The sequence below is a fragment of the Myotis daubentonii genome, chromosome 7 (genome assembly GCF_963259705.1).
Source record: "Myotis daubentonii chromosome 7, mMyoDau2.1, whole genome shotgun sequence".
NCBI classification, from domain to species: Eukaryota; Metazoa; Chordata; class Mammalia; order Chiroptera; family Vespertilionidae; genus Myotis; species Myotis daubentonii.
The window spans coordinates 16,049,276-16,055,134 of record NC_081846.1 but is presented as its reverse complement, the minus strand read 5'-3'; positions in this window follow the sequence as shown (position 1 = coordinate 16,055,134).

Below are 5,859 nucleotides of genomic sequence, written 5' to 3'. Positions count from 1 at the left end.
GTTACAGGCCCTGACAGGGAAGGTCAGTGTGGCTACAGCATCAGCTGCAAAGGGAACAGAGCCCTGAATGCAGACTAGGGAGGCAGTGGGTACCAGATCAAATCCAGCCTGTTGGCTGTCCTTAGGAGTTCCATGGAAAATGATCCCATTAATGAAGAGTAAATGCCACAAGTGTGGGTCTATCACTAGTATGTGCCCTCTTCTGCTCTGTGGTTCCTAGTACTCCCAAGGTGTCCCTGCCGTCAGCACCTCTGCTAGCATCCTGGTAGTTCTATTCCACCTTAATGCCCCTCTTCTTCCAAAAGGTAACCTTAAAGTGGGTCATTTTTTACAAGCCAAGATTTAATTCTGTCATAACTGAAGGGCTGAGGTGCAACCCTCCCATAGTTTTTCACATGTTAATTTTTCTTCCTTCAGCCAATAGGAAGCAATGGTTAAGAGCTTAGGCTTTAGATTGCACCAAAACCAGGTTCTGTTTCTGTTTTTTGACACTTATGCTGTAACTAGAGCAATACTTTACCTTTCTGAGTCTTTTGATCTGAAAATTATACATTTACCTCAGAGTTGTAAGGATTAATGAAGATCATGCACATTAACCTTCAATGGATGGCCATTAATAATAACGATGCTATTCAAAAAGCAAAAACCACAGAACTTTGCAGCACAAAGAAATGTTTGTTCTTATCTCATACATTCCTCTCATTTTATATTTAAGTCTCTCTGAAGCTAAAGTAATTTGTCAATGATCACAGAGTCAGGTCAGTGAGAAGTAAACCAGATTTCTCTAGTCAACATTCTTACTGAGGAATAATTCAACCATTCACCACTTGCTTTAGATTTGAGGTTGGGCTTTATGAGCTACATAATCATTATCTGAGTAAATCACAAATACAGTCTGATTCTTGCTGGGGAAAATTGTGATTGGAACAGTGTGTGGCTTAATAAATGCTATGTATTAGGCTTGACAGATTCAGAACCAGGAACTATACTTTTCATTCAATTTGTTAAGTGGGAAAGTCAATAAAAAGATGTGATTTCCATGTAGTTCTCATCCACCAAATGTGGATTGTAATTTAAAGACAAAGCTCAGACAAGGAAATAAATTTCAGGTGATAGAAGAGCTTGGGTAAGCAAATTATTGGGCATAGTGGGTATGTTAACTTCGGACTAAAGTCTAAGGGAGCAGCTGTTAGGGCATGTAATTATGTGAAACCTGCCAACTACCAGGAAAGGGTCTTCTTCTAAGCTGAAATGGCAGCTGAAAGCGGGTGTCCACTTCACCTCAAGTAATTATTTTCATGGCACTTGGTTTGTTTTCTTTGTATTGCTCCTGACAACTTGAAATCATTTCATGTGATTGATTACTATCTTTCACAGCCCCCAGTTTCCAACAGAACTTTAAGAGACCAGAAATCAAATCTTATACATCTAGTAACCCCAATGCCTATTATAACATAGCCCAGCATATAATAGGTGGTCAATATGTGTGGAATAAGTAAATCCCTGTGGTTGCCTAGTAAGTGGTTAAGCATGTTAGGCTGTGATAAGGCCCAATGAAATGAAGGGGAAATACTGGTTAATCTAATTTCCTGAGCCTCACCTCCCAAAAAAGGAAACAAGTATTTTATCTTAGCCAAAAAGATCCTAAAACCTATCATATAAGATACAGGTTAATGTGTGTCAAATCTTGGGTGGAAAACCCACAATGAAATTAGAAGGTAGACTATAAAGAGCCATCTTTAGTAATGAATTTGTCCCTTCTCGGCCATTCTCCTGGACTTTGGCAAGCATTTTTTAAAAAGCTTCTACAGCAACTGGTACAGTTAAGCATGAAGAACACTTGGAAGATCCGGGCACGGAGTGTATCAGCTGTCACTAAGAACATGATTCCTCAGCTGTTGCCCGTCCTTCTCCTCAGCGGTCACTCTTGTCACACAGTCCTTCAAAAAGGAGGGGTCAGGAGAGAAATCTCATTTTGATTATCACATAAAATGACTCAGGATCATAGTTCCAGAAAGCTACTCAATTCTTCTTTCTACGCACATAATTTTAATAATGCATAGCTAAGTGACACACTCATTCTGCCCAACAGGAAAATCAGTTTTTAAAAGGCCACAAGGTCTCAGTGCTGTAAATTGTAAAGATTTTGAGAAGTTCTTTCTATAATATACCTGATCAAAACACAAAAACTAGTGGCTAAGTAGGAATGTGATCTTATACCTCATTTCTTTGAAGTTTCAGGGAGAATTCTTTTTAGTTCTTGGGGGGTTTTTATATATTTTTTTTTCTTTTAGGAAATTTTAGGTTTGCAGAGCAGTTGAGAAGAAAGTTTCCAGTTTCCTCTATAGTTTGCATCTTACTTTAGTATGGTACATTTGTCACAACTAATGAACCAATATTGATACATTATTCTTAGCTAAAGGCCATGCTTTATTCAGATTTCCTTGCTTTTTACCTAATGTCCATTTTTTATTCCAGAATTCCACCCAGAACAGTACATTACACTTACACTTCACGTTTCCTCAGGCTCCTCTAGGCTGTGACAGTTCTCAGACTTCTTAAATTTTTTATTTTATTTTAGAGAGATTAAAGGAGAGGAGAGAGAGAGAGAGAGAGAGAGAGAGAGAGAGAGAGAGAGAGAGAAATCAGCTACCTCCCAAACACATCCCAACCAGGGATCAAACCCATAAGCTGGTTTTGTGTCCTGACTAGGAATTGAACCCACTGCCTATTAGTGTACAGACAACACTCCAACTAACTGAGCCACACCAAAAAGGGCACCACGACAATTTTTAACTGCTTGTCAGTATTTTGTGGAATGTCCCTCGATTTGGCTTTGTCCTGTTTTTTGTTGGAGTTTTTTTGTTGTTGTTGTTGTTGTTTTTGCATGATTGGACTAGGTTATGGGTTTAGGGGAGGAGCCTGACAAGAACTACCTCATCACATGATCAAGGTTAAAATCAACAATAATATGCTGGTGGCATGTACCCTTCATATGATATGAATGGCACTCTACCTTTGTGTTTCTACTTTTCAAGTAGAAAATTCTACATCAGCACATTTCCTTCTGTGAAGTCATAAATCGTGATATATATTTGGTAACATTAAAGGATTTAGGAATATAGCAAGATCAAGCCATTTTCCCCCTAAATATGAAAAATAAATGTGTTCCTATTTAGAATTTTTGCCTTGGAACACAAAACTCTTTTATCTGTAAACCTGTCATGGGTCTTAAGAGATTTCTGCACATGGAAAAAAGTATTAATTCATGCTGCCAGCTAGAGTAAGAACATATCCACCACGCAATAATTGCAGGAAAACCCCATCTATCCTTTGATAATCCAAAGGAAAGCAAACTTTTGGACAAATTCCTGCTAATTACAAAAATAGCGTATATATGATAAAACATGGCATTATTTTTAAATTCTCCTCTAATTACTTAAATTGGAGACAAAGACTATACTTAGATAAAATATGCTCAGAGTCTCGTGACTGTCTTATTTGTAAGAAATGAGTATCAGCAGCTAATTTAGGTCACAACTAATTTAGGTCCTGGGTACAAGGCAGCATGGGGGAGGAAGCTCGTCAAAAAGCTTCTCCTACACATCCTATCTAATAAAGAGGGAATATGCTAATTGCCCTCATGCTGTCGCAAAGATGGCGGCGCCCACAGCCAATAAGGAGGGAATATGCTAATTTCCCCACACTCAAAGATGGCAGCACCCACAGCCAATAAGGAGGAAATATGCTAATTGCCCCCCACTCAAAGATGGCAGCACCCACAGCCAATAAGGAGGGAACATGCTAATTGACTGCCACACCCTCAAAGATGCAATGCCCACAGCCACAAGATGGCTGGCAGGGGAGGACAGTTAGGAGTGACCGGGCCAGCATGGGAGGCAGTTAGGGGCGACCAGCCAGCAAAGAAGGGCAGTTGGGGGCAACCGGGCCATCAGGGGAGGACAGTTGGGAGCAATTGGACCAGCAGGGGAAGGCAGTTGAGGGAAATCGGGCCGGCAGGGGAGCAGTTAGGCATCAATCAGGCTGGCAGGGGAGTGGTTAGGGGTTGATCAGGCTGGCAGGCAGAAGCAGTTATGGGCAAGCAGGCAGGCAAGCGGTTGGGAACCAGCAGTCCACAGGGATCGGGCCTAAACCAGCAGTCGGACATCCCAGAAGGGGTCGCAGATTGGAGAGGGTGCAGGCTGGGCTGATGGACACCCCCCCGCCCAGGGCATGAATTTTGTGCACTAGGCCTCTAGTATATGGATAAAATAATACAGCAGATCAGGCCACCATATGAGATAAGGAGACCAGGGGTCAGTTGTGACCTAAGTGAATTGTTGCTAATATGACAGTCTTAATCTCTCAATGGTACTACTGAAAGAAATAATGACCTCCAAGTTGGAGAATGCTTTTATATCAGACCAAAAGAAATGGCTACTGAATCTATATCATTAAACACAACTATATTCAACAATTAGAATATATATGTGTATACATATATATACTTATGCATATATATTTATATACATAAATATATATATGTATATGTGTATATATGCTCTTATATTTGTAATGAATAAATATGGCTCTTTTAAAATCTCAAATTAGCTACTGTTTGTTTATTAAGTAATACCTACTCATTAATTAACCTGAAAGAACAGAAGTAAGGATAGTACATTGGTTATTCTTACCAGTATGCTTTTTTTAAAGACATGTTTTGATTGATTTCAGAGAGAGAAAGGGAGAGGGAGAAATAGAAACATTAATAATGAGAGAAAATCATTGATCAGCTACCTCCTACATGATCCCTACTGGGGATCCAGCCTGAAACCAGGCATGTGCTCTGACCAGGAATTGAACCAGCAACCTTTCGGTGGTGCACAGAACAACACTCAACCAACAGAGCCACTCCTGCTGGGCATTCTTATGCTTCTTAAAATGAGAGTCTAGCCTTGCAAACTGAGGACCCCAAGGACAGAAAAGAAACCTGTTACTCACCCAAAGAAACTTACACCAGAGTGATAATTAAAGTCCTTTTCTCTTTTTATTTCTCTGGCCGCTTAGGTTAATTTAAGAATTTAGCTTATCTCCTTAGTATGGATAAAAAATGTAGGTGATAAATAAATAATCAGACTTTATGCCATTTAGGAAATAAAATGGGTGACTACTTTGAAAGTCACTGTTAAAAAGAATTTATTCGACAAGAAGGTAAATCTTGCTGTCATTTCCATTCCATTTGATATTTTTCATTAAATTATAGAAAGAAAACTAAGTTATAAAAATTATTTTTAAATTATTTTTCTTTAGCATCCAGTTTAAGAGAGAGAGAGAGAGAGAGAGAGAGAGAGAGAGAGGTTGTGCTCCCTAGAAAGGAAACCAGTTTAAGACTTGATGGGCTCTCCTTATACGTCTGCTTTTTATTTTTAAACATCACGTCCTCTTTGCTGACCAACATATTCCTGCGAGTTATGGCAAGGGGGGAGGAGCATGAGCAAAGGAGCTGGGTGAAAGTTGGTGGCACTCCCAGCCAAAATTCCGAGTTGAAATAGAATCCTTCAGTCCGCTTCTTAGGCATGGCGTGAAGAAAAAAAGATTTACAACTTCAGCAGAATTATAATTCCACGAAGAAAATAGTATCAGTCAATCAACTTTACTATCACCAAAGGATCTGAGACTAGCTTGGGCATACGTCTTTCTCTTTTATAGAGGGAGGTGGGGAAGAAAAAAAAAAAAAAAAGCAAGAGGAGTTTAAAAAAATATGATGAAGGCCTGACCCTTGAGACTCCATTTATAGACAGAGTAGGAATGCCGTCCCCCTTGACTAGCGCGCTGTCCAATCCAGCCTCATGTGTGAGA